Consider the following 15,528-nt stretch of genomic DNA (forward strand, 5'->3'; position numbering starts at 1 on the left):
TGAGGAGGAGTAAAAGTGGAGCAAGAGGTCCTGAGTGTTGTTCTGGTGGGGAGCCTTTGCATGTATGACAAGTCTTTCTACCTTAAAACCTGTAGAACACCAATGCTTATTGCAAAGCTGAAATAAAGTTACAAATGATCGATTTTTCTTGAAGGAAAGCATGCTAGTGGAGGTTGCATAAATTTCAGAATTCTAAAGCACTGTTAGAAGTCCATCAGGTGGCCCATGCAGAAGAGTCCTTCACAGAAAGAAACTGACATGGGCAAAGCATTTAGCAGAGTGTGCATGGGGCACAGTAAGTAATTTGGCATGACTGGTGAACTAAACACACAGTTGGCGGAAAGATTTGGCAGAAATGCAGTAAAACAAGCAGGAAGAGGACAGTTCATTTAAGGCCTTACATGCCAGCTAAAGAGTTTGAGCATCATTGCAAAGGCCATAGGGAAAAACTGCAGTTTTTAAGCTGGCTTGAAAAATCAGATTTCAATATTAGATCATTTTAATTCCTTTATGAATGAGGGATAGAAGGTTTGGGGGACTGAGAGTGTAGTAATGAAAATTAGAACACTACTCCCAGGCCCAAAGGAGAAATGATGAGAGTCTGGACAAGTCAGCGTTGATAAGGAGTTAAATTTTAAGAGATGTTTAGGAGGTGACATAAGACTTGATCAGAGGAAGGAGTCTCGGCTTACTTCTAGATTTCATTATGTATGATTGATTGAATGCCAATGCCTATGGGCATAATAAGGAGAAATGGAAAAATGTGGGGAAAATACAATGAGTTCGTGAATAAAGCTACTGACTTTCAAATGCTTAAGTAAATGCAAGAAGAGCTATTCAGTACGATCATTTTGGATATTGGAAGATGGGACCCAGGTGGCAATATAGATTATTAGCATATGAGGTTATTAGCATATGGGGTTTATGAAAGGTAATTTGGAGAAAACAGAATGAAAAGAGAACATAACCAAGAAAATGTTATCATTTAAGAATGTGGTTAGCAACAACTAACATAATAGGATACCCAATAAATAGTAACCTTTAAAAAGGCTTCCAAAATATACAAACAGCTCATCAAATCAACAACGAAAACAACAACAAAAACCCAAACAACCCAATTGAAAAAAGGGGAAAAGACCTAAATAGACATTTCTCCAAAGAAGACATACAAATGGCCAATAGGCACATGAAAATATGTTCATCATCACTGATTATTAGAGAAATTCAAACCAAAACTGCAATTAGGTACCACCTCACACTGGTCAGCATGGCCATCATTAAAAAGTATCCAAGGGGCTTCCCTGGTGGTGCAGTGGTTAAGAATCTGCCTGCCAATGCAGGGGACACGGGTTCGTGCCCTGGTCTGGGAAGATCCCACATGCCACAGAGCGGCTAGGCCTGTAAGCCATGGCCGCTGAGCCTGCGCATCTGGAGGTTGTGCTCCGCAACGGGAGAGGCCGCAACAGTGAGAGGCCCGCATACTGCAAAAAACCAAACCAAAACAAAACAAACAAAAAAAAAGTATCCAAATTATAAATGCTGGCGAGGGTGTGGAGAAAAGGAAACTCTCTTACACTGTTGGTGGGAATGTAAATTGGTGCAACCACTATGGAAAACAGTATGGAAGTTCCTCAAAAAACTAAAAATAGAGTTGCTATATGATCCAGCAATCCCACTCCTGGGCATACACCCATTCCTCTGTTGATCAGCATTTAGGTTGCTTCCATGTGCTGGCTATTGCAAATAGCGCTGCAGTGAACATTGCGGTGCACGTATCTTTTTGAATTATGGTTTTCGTCAGATGTATGCCCAGGACTGGGACTGCAGGATCATATGATAGCTCTATTTTCAGATTTTTAAGGAAGCTCCATACTGTTCTCCACAATGGTTGTACCAATTTACATTCCCACCAACAATGTAGGAGGGTTCCCTTTTCTCCACACCCTCTCCAACATTTACTATTCACAGAGTTTTTGATGATGGCCATTCTGATCTGGGCACACACCCAGACAAAACTGTAATTTGAAAAGATACATGCACCCCTATGTTCACAGAAGCACTATTTACAGTACTCAAGGCATGGAAGCAACCTAAATGTCCATTGACATATTAATGGATAAAGAAGATGTGGTATATATGTACAATGTAATATTACTCAGCCATTAAATATAATGAAATAATGCCATTTGCAGCAACATGGATGGACCTAGAGACCATCATACTAAGCGAAATAAGTCAGAAAGAGAAAGACAAATACCATATGATATCACGTATAAGTGGAATCTAAAATACGATACAAATGAACATATCTACGAAACAAAAACAGACTCACAGAAATAGAGAATAGACTTGTGGTTGCCAAGGGTGGGGGAGGGATGGATTGGGAGTTTGGGATTAGCAGATGCAAAATATTATATATAGGATGGATAAACAACAAGGTTCTACTGTATAGCACAGGGAACTATATTCAATATCCTGTGATAAACCATAAGGGAAAAGAATATGAAAAAGAATATATATATGTATAACCAAGTCATTTTGCAGTACAGCAAAAATTAACACAACATTGTAAATCAGCTATACGTCAATAAAATTAAAAAATAAAATAAAAAGGCTTATTCCTCTCACATAACTAGAAATCCAGAGACAACCACTCCAGGGGTTTTGCAAAGGTTTAACACCACCTTCAAGAAGCTAGCTTGTTTCTATGTTTCTACTCTGAATCTACCAGTGTGTTGGATTTCATGTTCACACTTGCTTCTTGATGGTTGTAAGATGGCACTGCCCCTCTGTCTCATACCCACATTCTACACAGAACAAAAGAGAAAGAGGCACTTCCAATATAAGAAAAGGAAAATATGTTTTTCAAAAAGTCTAAGATACACTTCATTGACCAAAATCATCATATGACTATACCTGAAAGAAAGGAAAGCACTGTATTTTGATCTCAGCACATTGCTACTCAAAGCCACTTCTATTATTAAGGAAAAGCGTAGGCAGTGCTAATGGTAGGCAATTCATAATCTCCAGAAAAAGTAAAAGAAGTTTGTTCCAACAATTACCAGAAGAGGCAGCCCTTGTGAAGTATATTGAAAAGGAGTAGCCCAAAAGACCGTGAGGATCTTAGAATTATGACATATAATTCAAACAAATAGGGAGTGAGCAGCAGTATATATGTGTGTGGAGTTCATGTACAAGGGAACTGATGAAAACGTATGTTGAAAATGCTCTGAAAATAGTAACTTGTTGTCTTCATTGCTCTATTTAATTTGCACATGAACTTCACTTTGAAAAACTGCTCTTTTATCTCTATCTTTTGAAATCCTGCATACTTTCCAGATTCTGCTCTACTTGTTTCTCTGTCTTCTATGATGATCTTTACTTCTTTAATGTCTTAGTGAACTAAATATATTTAATCAAAATTTTCCCATTTTGGTTAATGATTTCTTTGTCACTAACCCTCATTAACCAAAATGGGAGAATTGGAGGTAGAGCTGCTTGAAGAGAGAGATTCAACAAGTATTCATCACCTACCCAGGATGACCAAAACAGTGTGTTAATTGTCTTTATGTGTTCTTATGCTTAAGACCTAACTTTTCTTTGAACATGAGCAATTTGTATACCATTTTATCATGCCCTAAGGATACCAAGATGAATAAGTTACACAGTCAACTACTATCAATAGAATTTCAATCCACTTAAAAAAGGGATAACGTGTATTTATGATGATGGCCACCTTATGTGTAGCAACAGCCATTTGCTTTACAATGTACACATTTAGTCTCTGTTCTTGCAATGTGAAATATAGGATTTCTATCTCCATTTAATGGACAAAGAAACAGGGCTAGAATTATCTATCCAAGATGTTGAGTAATGGTATGAAGATTTGGAGCCAGAGCTACCGAGCTCAACCCACATTCTTTCACTATGCCATATCCCTTTTAGTCACAATGCGAATCTGTGTATTTTCCAGAGGAAGAGATGGTATTCAGTTGGATGTGTCAGGAAGGAGTTAAGGAATTAAGAAAATGTTTGTGACTTACCACAGCCATATTTACACTTGCCTTTGTATTATTCTATTTAAAATATTTAAACAATCCATATACTAAATTTTAAAGAAACCTTGGAGATTGCCTACTTGTGGCTACTTAAAATTTTCTGTCAAGACATTGGGACATCAAAGGATTGTGAGAAGGTAAACCCAGGACCCACCACAAGTATCAAACTTTTTTCAAGTCAATCTTTGATCTTAAAACTGTATATAATCTTTCATTTTACTCCATAATATGACTATTTCTATAAGTACAGAATTTTTATTTCAAAACATAAACATATATCCAGCATTATGCTTCACCTTGGTATCTCATATGCCTTGCTAGCTCCCTCTTAATCCAAGAGTTAGATTTTCCATAATTGGAAGAAAACTCAGTTGGGTTACCAGTCAGAGAGCCTTGCAAAGTTCAAGGTATTAGAATTCGATTCCAGTTCAAATGCACTTATCTGTGAGTGACCAAGAGTCCATTGTTATCATCTGAGTTTAGGCTGTATTAATAATTAAAATAATTTTAATTGGGAAGCGAACAAAGGTTCCTCAGAAAATTATCCATGCAATTTAGATAATATGAATTATAAAAACTGAGTTGAAGTGTGAATGAAACGCTTATCTGTGATATTTTGATCTCTTTCTGTGTGGGGCAGGAAGCACCACATACTTGTATTTTATCCTCTCTTAACACTCCTTTAAAAAAACTCTCATCCTAAATGGAAAAAAAAAAAAGTTCTCAGCCAAAAGGAGTTTATTTTGTTTCTGTCTGAGTTTTGAGGGAGATGTCTAGTGGTGTTTATTGTTTCTAAAGTTTTTGGCAGGACAAAGAAAAACACTTTTGCTTATAAAAACCATAGGGGAAATTTAAATTAATAAAAAGAGAATGAGAGCAAGTTTAGGCCATTCCTTTGAAGCTGGCTAGGCAATTCAAAGTCACAGGGTAGGGCATCAAAGAACCACTGCCTAGAAAGGCCTCTCTCCACCAAATCAAGCTTAAATATATTTGGAATAAATTGTATATCCACTACAACAAGCTTAAAATATTTTATTTCATATTGGCTGGGGTTAGAGTTATTGTCCTTTTCATTACTTCAACATCATTTCTCTTTGTGTCTTTTTCCTCCCTGGTTGCCCTAGTTGATCTTTTCCAAGTCCCTTGAACATAAATATATCCTTCTCCAAGTATCTTCCCTCTCATCGCTACTACCTCTGCCTTCTGATATTTTTTTGCCACTGATTTAACTCAAAAATGATATTTACGCATTATCATATACACAACGCCCCACACCTTTGTCTTGGTAAATTTGAAACAGAATTCAAACCAAAAAGAGCAGGCAGAAAAACAACATATTTTTTAGCTTTAAAAGATAACGTGTTCGAGAGGAGTTGAGGAAGATGGCGGAAGAGTAAGACGCGGAGATCACCTTCCTCCCCCACAGATAACATCAGAAATACATCTACACGTGGAACTGCTCCTATAAAACACCCACTGAACGTTCGCAGAAGACCTCAGACCTCCCAAAAGGCAAGAAACTCCCCATGTACCTGGGTAGGGCAAAAGAAAAAACAGAGACAAAAGAATACGGATGGGACCTGCACCAGTGGGAGGGAGCTGTGAAGGAGGAAAAGTTTCCATACACTAGGAAGCCCCTTCGCAGGCGGAGCCTGCGGGTGGCGGAGGGGGGCAGCTTCGGAGCCACGGAGGAGAGCGCAGCAACAGGGGTGCAGAGGGAAAAGCGGAGAGATTCCCGCACAGAGGATCGGTGCCAACGGGCACTCACCAGCTTGAGAGACTTATCTGCTCACCCACCAGGGCGGGCGGGGCTGGGAGCTGAGGGTCGGGCTTCGGTCGGAGCGCAGGGAGAGGACTGGGTTTGGCGGCGTGAACACAGCGTGAAGGGGTCTAGTGCTCCATGGCTAGCCGGGAGGGAGTCCGAGGAAACGTCTGGACCTGCCAAAGAGGCAAGAGACTTTTTCTTCCCTCTTTGTTTCCTGGTGCGCGAGGAGAGGGGATTAAGAGCGCTGCTTAAAGGAGCTCCAGAGAGGGGCGCGAGCCGCGGCTATCAGCGCGGACCCCAGAGACGGGCATGAGACGCTAAGGCTGCTGCTGCCACCACCAAGAAGCCTGTGTGCGAGCACAGGTCACTATCCACACCCCCCTACCGGGGAGCCTGTGCAGCCCGCCACTGCCAGGGTCCCATGATCCAGGGACAACTTACCCGGGAGAACGCACGGCACACCGCAGGGTGGTGCAACGTCACGCCAGCCTCTGCCACCGCAGGCTCGACCCACATCCATACCCCTGCCTCCCCTGGCCTGAGTGAGCCAGAGCCCCCAAATCATCGGCTCCTTTAACCCCTTCCTGCCTGAGGGAAGAACAGACGCCCTCAGGTGACCTACACACAGAGGCGGGGCAAATCCAAAGCTGAACCCCAGGAGCTGTGCGAACAAAGAAGAGAAAGGGAAATTTCTCCCAGCAGCCTCAGGAGCAGCGGATTAAATCTCCACAAACAACTCGATGTACCCTGCCTCTGTGGAATACCTGAATAGAAAAGAAATCATCCCAAACTGAGGAGGTGGACGTTGGCAGCAAGATTATTTTTTCCCCTTTTCCTCCTTTTGCGAGGGTGTATGTGTATGCTTCTGTGTGAGATTTAGTCTGTATAGCTTTGCTTTCACCATTTGTCCTAGGGTTCTGTCCATCCGTTTTTGTTTTGATTTTTTTAATATTTTTTATTTTAATAATTTTATTTTATCTTACTTTATCCTCTTTCTTCCTTCCTTCCTTTCTTCCCTTCCTTCCTCTCTTTCTCTCTCTCTCCCTCCCTCCCCCCTCCCCCCCCTTTCTTTCTTTCTTCTACCTTTTATTCTGAGCCATGTGGATTAAAGGCTCTTGGTGCTCCAGCCAGGACTCAGTGCTGTGCCACTGAGGTGGGAGAGCCAACTACAGGACACTGGTCCACAAGAGTCCTCCCAGCTCCATGTGATATCAAATGGCGAAAATCTCCCAGAGATCTCCATCTCAACACCAAGACCCAGCTACAGTGCTGGACACCCTATGCCAAACAACTAGCAAGACAGGAACACAACCCCACCCATTAGCAGAGAGGCTGCCTAAAATCAAAATAAGGCCACAGACATCCCAAAACACACCACCAGACGTGGACCTGCCCACCAGAAAGACAAGATCCAGCCTCATCCATCAGAACACAGGCACCAGTCCCTTCCACCAGGAAGCCTACACAACCCACTGAACCAACCTTAGCCACTGGGGACAGACACCAAAAATAATAGGAACTACGAATCTGAAGCCTGCAAAAAGGAGACACCAAACACAGTAAGATAAGCAAAATGAGAAGACAGAAAAACACACAGCAGATGAAGGAGCAAGGTAAACCAGACCTAACAAATGAAGAGGAAATAGGCAGTCTACCTGAAAAAAATTCAGAATGATAGTAAAGATGATCCAAAATCTTGGAAATAGAATACAGAAAACGGAAGAAACATTTAACAAGGACCTAGAAGAACTAAAGATGAAACAAACAATGATGAACAACACAATAAATGAAATTAAAAATACTCTACAAGGGATCAATAGCAGAATAACTGAGGAAAAAGAACGGATAAGTGACCTGGAAGATAAAATAGTGGAAATAACTACTGCAGAGCAGAATAAAGAAAAAAGAATGAAAAGAACTGACGACGGTCTCAGAGACCTCTGGGACAACATTAAACGCACCAACATTCGAATTATACGGGTCCCAGAAGAAGAAGAGAAAAAGAAAGGGACTGAGAAAATATTTGAAGAGATTATAGTTGAAAACTTCCCTAATATGGGAAAGGAAATAGTTAATCAAGTCCAGGAAGCACACAGAGTCCCATACAGGATAAATCCAAGGAGAAACACACGAAGACACATATTAATCAAACTATCAAAAATTAAATACAAAGAAAACATATTAAAAGTAGCAAGGGAAAACAAAAAATAACACAAAGGGAATCCCCATAAGATTAACAGCTGAACTTTCAGCAGAAACTCTGCAAGCCAGAAGGGAGAGGCAGGACATATTTAAAGTGATGAAGGAGAAAAACCTGCAACCAAGATTACATTACCCAGCAAGGATCTCATTCAGATTTGATGCAGAAATTAAATCCTTTACAGACAAGCAAAAGCTGAGAGAGTTCAGCACCACCAAACCAGCTTTACAACAAATGCTAAAGGAATTCTCTAGGCAAGAAACACAAGAGAAGGAAAAGACCTACAATAACAAACCCAAAACAATTAAGAAAATGGAAATAGGAACATACATATTGATAATTACCTTAAATGTAAATGGATTAAATGCTCCCACCAAAAGACACAGACTGGCTGAATGGATACAAAAACAAGACCCATATATGCTGTCTACAAGAGACACACTTCAGACCAAGGGACACATACAGACTGAAAGTGAGGGGATGGAAAAAGATATTCCATGCAAATGGAAATCAAAAGAAACCTGGAGTAGCAATTCTCATATCAGACAAAATAGACTGTAAAATAAAGACTATTAGAAGAGACAAAGAAGGACACTACATAATGATCAAGGGATTGATCCAGAAGAAGATATAACAATTGTAAATATTTATGCACCCAACATAGGAGCACCTCAGTACAAAAGGCAAATACTAACAGCCATAAAAGGGGAAATCGACAGTAACACAATCATAGAAGGGGACTTTAACACCCACTTTCACCAATGACAGATCATCCAAAATGAAAATAAACAAGGAAACACAAGCGTTAAATGATACATTAAACAAGATGGACTTAATTGATATCTATAGGACTTTCCATCCAAAAACAACAGAATACACATTTTTCTCAAGTGCTCATGGAACATTCTCCAGGATAGATCATATCTTGGGTCACAAATCAAGCCTTGGTAAATTTAAGAAAATTGAAATCATATCAAGTATCTTTTCCGACCACAACACTATGAGACTAGATATCAATTACAGGAAAAGATCTGTAAAAAATACAAACACATGGAGGCTAAACAATACACTACTTAATAATCAAATGATCACTGAAGAAATCAAAGAGGAAATAAAAAAATACCTGGAAACAAAAGACAATGGAGACACGACGACCCAAAACCTATGGGATGCAGCAAAAGCAGTTCTAAGAGGGAAGTTTATACCAATACAATCATACTTTAAGAAACAGGAAACATCTCAAATAAACAACCTAACCTTGAACCTAAAGCAATTAGAGAAATAAGAACAAAAAAAACCCCAAAGTTAGCGGAAGGAAAGAAATCATAAAGATCAGATCAGAAATAAATGAAAAAGAAACAAAGGAAATGACAGTAAAGATCAATAAAACTAAAAGCTGGCTCCTTGAGAAGATAAACAAAATTGATAAACCATTAGCCAGACTCATCAAGAAAAAAATGGAGAAGACTCAAATCAATAGAATTAGAAATGAAAAAGGAGAAGTAACAACTGACACTGCAGAAATACAAAAGATCATGAGAGATTACTACAAGCAACTCTATGCCAATAAAATGAACAACCTGGAAGAAATGGACAAATTCTTAGAAATGCACAACCTGCCGAGACTGAACCACAAAGAAATAGAAAATACGAACAGACCAATCACAAGCACTGAAATTGAAACTGTGATTAAAAATCGTCCAACAAACAAAAGCCCAGGACTAGATGGCTTCACAGGCGAATTCTATCAAACATTTGGAGGAGAGCTAACACCTATACTTCTCAAACTCTTCCAAAATATAGCAGAGGGAGGAACACTCCCAAACTCCTTCTACGAGGGCACCATCACCCTGATACCAAAACCAGACAAAGATGTCACAAAAAAAAGAAAACAACAGGCCAATATCACTGATGAACATAGATACAAAAATCCTCAACAAAATACTAGCAAACAGAATCCAACAGCACATTAAAAGGATCATACACCATGATCAAGTGGGGTTTATTCCAGGAATGCAAGGATTCTTCAATATATGCAAATCAATCAATGTGATACGCCATATTAACAAACTGAAGGAGAGAAACCATATGATCATCTCAGTAGATGCAGAGGAAGATTTTGACAAAATTCAACACCGATTTATGATAAAAACCCTGCAGAAAGTAGGCATAGAGGGAACTTTCCTCAACATAATAAAGGTCATATATGACATACCCACAGCCAACATCGTCCTCAATGGTGAAAAACTGAAACCATTTCCAGTAAGATCAGGAACAAGACAAGGTTGCCCACTCTCTCACCACTATTACTCAACATAATTTTGGAAGTCTTACCCACAGCAATCAGAGAAGAAAAGGAAATAAAAGGAATCCAAATTGGAAAAGAAGTAAAGCTGTCACTGTTTGCAGATGACATGATACTATACATAGAGAATCCTAAAGATGCTACCAAAAAACTACTAGAGCTAATCAATGAATTTGGTAAAATACCAGGACACAAAATTAATGCACAGAAATCTCTGCCATTCCTATACACTAATGATGAAAAATCTGAAAGTGAAATTAAGAAAACACTCCCATTTACCATTGCAACAAAAAGAATAAAATATCTAGGAATAAACCTACCTAAGGAGACAAAAGACCTGTATGCAGAAAATTACAGGACACTGATAAAAGAAATTAAAGATGATACAAATAGATGGAGAGATATACCATGTTCTTGGATTGGAAGAATCAACATTGGAAAAATGACTCTACTACCGAAAACAATCTACCGATTCAATGCAATCCCTATCAAACTACCACTGGCATTTTTCACAGAACTAGAAAAAAAATTTCACAATTTGCATGGAAACACAAAAGACCCCGAATAGCCAAAGCAATCTTGAGAACAAAAAATGGAGCTGGAGGAATCAGGATCCCTGACTTCAGACTATACTACAAAGCTACAGTAATCAAGACAGTATGATACTGGCACAAAAACAGAAATATAGATCAATGGAACAGGATAGAAATCCCAGAGATAAACCCACGCACATATGGTTACCTTATCTTTGATAAAGGAGGCAAGAATATACAGAAAAGACAGCCTCTTCAATAAGTGGTGCTGGGAAAACTGGACAGGTACATGTAAAAGTATGAAATTACAACACTCCCTAACACCATACACAAAAATAAACTCAAAATGGATTAAATACCTAAATATAAGGCCAGACACTATCAAGCTCTTAGAGGAAAACATAGGCAGAACACTCTATGACATAAATCACAGCAAGATACTTTTTGACCCACCTCCTAGAGAAATGGAAATAAGAAGAAAAATAAACAAATGGAACCTAATGAAACTTAAAAGCTTTTGCACAGCAAAGGAAACCATAAACAAGACCAAAAGACAACCCTCAGAATGGGAGAAAATATTTGCAAATGAAGCAACTGACAAAGGATTAATCTCCAAGTTTTTCAAGCAGCTCATGTAGCTTAATAACAAAAAAACAAACAACCCAATCCAAAACTGGGCAGACCTAAATAGACATTTCTCCAAAGAAGATAGACAGATTGCCAACAAACATATGAAAAAATGCTCAACATCAGTAATCATTAGAGAAATGCAAATCAAAACTACAATGAGGGTTTCCCTGGTTGCGCAGTGGTTGAGAGTCCGCCTGCCGATGCAGGGGACACGGGTTTGTGCCCCGGTCTGGGAAGATCCCACGTGCCGCGGAGCGCCTGGGCCCGTGAGCCATGGCCGCTGAGCCTGCGCGTCCGGAGCCTGTGTTCCACAACGGGAGAGGCCACAACAGTGAGAGGGCCGCGTACCGCAAAAAAAAAAAAAAAAAAAAATACAATGAGATATCATCTCAAACCAGTTAGAATGGCCATCATCAAAAAAATCTAGAAACAATAAATGCTGGAGAGGGTGTGGAGCAAAGGGAACCCTCTTGCACTGCTGAGGAGATTGTAAATTTGTACAGCAACTATGGAGAACAGTATGGAGTTTCCTTAAAAAACTAAAAATAGAACTACCATACGACCCAGCAATCCCATTACTGGGCATATACCCTGAGAAAACCATAATTCAAAAAGAGTCATGTACCACAATGTTCATTGCAGCTCTATTTACAGTAGCCAGGACATGGAAGCAACCTAAGTGTCCATCATCGGATGAATGGATAAAGAAGATGTGGCACATATATACAATGGAATATTACTCAGCCATAAAAAGAAAAGAAATTGAGATATTTGTAGTGAGGCAGATGGACCTAGAGTCTGTCATACAGAGTGAGCTAAGTCAGAAAGAGAAAAACAAATACCGTATGCTAACACATATATATGGAATCTAAGAAAAAAAAAGTCATGAAGAACCTAGGGGTAAGATGGGAATAAAGACACAGACCCTCTAGAGAATGGACTTGAGGATATGGGGAGGGGAAGGGTAAGCTGTGACAAAGTGAGAGAGTGGCATGGACATATATACACCAAACGTAACGTTTACCAAACGTAAAATAGCTAGTGGGGAGTAGCCGCACAGCACAGGGAGATCAGCTCAGTGGTTTGTGACCACTTAGAGGGCTGGGATAGGGAGGGTGGGAGGGAGGGAGATGCAAGAGGGAAGAGATATGGGGACATATGTATATGTATAACTGATTCACTTTGTTATACAGCAGAAACTAACACACCATTGTAAAGCAATTATACTCCAATAAAGATGTTAAAAAAACAATAAAGATAATGTGTTCAAGAAAACTTAATCTGTAAATCTGTGTTCTTTAAACCTAATCCACTGGCATTGTATACTAAATGTGTCAAACTGCACAATGAAAATTATAACAGATAAAGAACTTCTTTTGACCTTCTCTTCAGGTTCTAAGTCCCCTAATAGAGGGATTTGACATGAAGAGGTCAGAGAAAAATTCCTAGAGGAAGTGATATGTAAACTCAGAGTTGTAGGATGAATAGAAAATATCTAGTTAAGAGTGGAAAAATGAGTGTTCAAAGCAAAAGGAGCAATATATACAAATAGTGAGTATGAAGAACGGGAAGAAAGCCAATTGGGCTGCCTGAGAGGAAGTAGAGGAAGACTGGTACAAGATGAAGCTAGAGCAGGAGGTAGAGGTTGCATGACACAGGGTGCTGAAGGCCATGGTAAGAATTCTACCCTTTATCCTGAAAGCAGTATGTATCATTAAAGGGTAGCAAGCAGAGGGGGGAACATGATCAGAAACGTATTTGGACAGATCACTCTGCAATACAGTATGGAGAATGGATTAAAGGAAAGTTTAGAGAAGTTTGGGGAAATCAGCTTGTGGGCTATTGAGAATCCCACGATTGCAATAAGTACAGAAGGGAATGTTGTGTTGGCCATGCACATGAAAAAAAAAATCTGAGATGTATTTAGGAAATGTGACTGACAGGACCTAGTGATGCTTTAGATATGGAAGGTGAGGAAGAATGCTGTGTCCAAGATGACAACTGTTATTTGCTTGTAAAAATAAAAGGATTGAAGTGCCATTCATGGAGATCAGGAAAGCTGAGAAAGGAATAGAACTGAGGGAGAATATTATGAGTTTATTATTTTTTATATCCTATATCTGAGGTGATTTTGAGATTGCCAAAAAGGGGTATCAGAGAAGGGGCCTGGGTAAGTGCATCTGTTCTCTCTGTATAGCTAATAATAATTGAAGTCATAAAGGTGAATGAAAAAATAAGAGGTGAAAACAGGAGAGATTCTACCATTAAGCTTAAGGAACTTCAATATTTAATGGCCTATAGTGATGAGCCCAATAACAGATACAGTGAGGTCGGAAGAAAATGAAACGGTACTGTTGCAAGAAATTCCAAAGTTGAGAATTTCACAATGCAAGAAAGTAGAAGATAGAGCTGAATGTTATTGAGAAGCAGACTAAGAAGGGTATTAAAAATATTCTTTGGATTTAGAGACAGGAATGTGATTACTGATCTTCTCAGTAACTGTTTTGGTAGAGATGAGGTGCCTGATGCCAGATCAGTTTGAGGAGAAAGATAATAAATGAATGCAGCATCATACACACCTCGTTTGAGAACACTGTATTAGGATTTTCTTGCTCTATATTTTGGTGAAATGACACCAAAACTCATACCCATGTTAGAAACATGAGTATTAATCAAGATTCGTACTTCTAATTTACTATTCTACTCTCAGTTTGATTTGAAATCTGCGAAGTTTTGTCCTTAAAGACTTTTATGGCAAGCAGCATCTTAGACTAGAAGGAATGTTAGCCATGGATTTGAATCCCAAATCTATCAATGACTAGCTGTAAACCCTGAGTAAGCTACTTAACCTCTCTAAGCCCTTATTACCTCATCATAAAACATAACTAATAAAATCTCTCTCATAGAGCTTCTTACAAATTAGATTACTGTAAAGTGTTTATTAAAATGAGAGTCATTTTAAATACTAAAATTAGACATTTTTTAGCCTTGTCTCCTTTTCCTTCCCCTATCAATACTTATGTTCGGGTTTTCATCAATTTTTGCCTGGTTTGCTTCACTTTTGTCCTAACTAGCCTCTCTTCAATTCTCTTCCAGACTGTTGCCAGGATGAACTTTCTAAAAGGCAAGCATGATCGTATTGCTGCCTTGCTCAAAGCCCTTCAATAGTTGCCCCTAGCTTCCAGAATAAAGTTCAAATTTATCAGATTATCATCCAGGGTCCATCATGTCGTGATGCTTGCCCTAAAATCCTAGCTCTGTTTCCTGCCATTTGCCCATGTAAACACTTCCAATCAACCCCACAGAACTTCTTGCCGTTCTCAAACAAATAGACTGTATTCCTCACATTATCACACGGATAGTTCCCACTGTTCAGAGAGCTCTTCTTCCTATTCCTTCTTCAAAACTAAACTGAATCTCCACTGTAAAGATTTTCTTGAATCTGACTGGTATGGATTTTCCCTATGCTCCAATAGCATCCTGTGCATTTTCCTCTCTTGTATATGGGTTAAAGCACAGACATTGGGTAGATTGCCTGGGTTCAGATATTGGCTCTGATATTAGTTGTGTGCCTGTAAGCTAATTATTTTACTCTCTCTGTGACCCACTTTTCTCATCTGTAAAATTAGGGACATATTAAAAGGGTTACCTTTTTGGATTGTAATAAGGAATAAATACATGTAAAGCATTTAACACTCAACTGTTAGATGTTAATATGGAGGTAGCATGACAGCTGTTAGCTGTTAACACAGAGGTCTTGATAGTCTACTATACTATGAGCTCCTTGGATCAAAGGCCTTCTATTGTTTGCTTTTATAATACCAATACGTCACAGTTGCTCTAATGTCTATTGCTGCTCAAGTAATACTGAATAATGAAGTAAGTGGATGTAATAAAGAATAAATTTCAGTACATTTCATCTGAGATCTGAAAGCACCTATATGAAACAAGGACTAATATGGACACTGAGAAAAATCTCTTCCTTTGTATTAATAAATTAAGGAAAAGTGCCTGTCTAACATGGCTGTATGCTTACA

The sequence above is a fragment of the Tursiops truncatus genome, chromosome 11 (genome assembly GCF_011762595.2).
Source record: "Tursiops truncatus isolate mTurTru1 chromosome 11, mTurTru1.mat.Y, whole genome shotgun sequence".
Taxonomy (NCBI): domain Eukaryota; kingdom Metazoa; phylum Chordata; class Mammalia; order Artiodactyla; family Delphinidae; genus Tursiops; species Tursiops truncatus.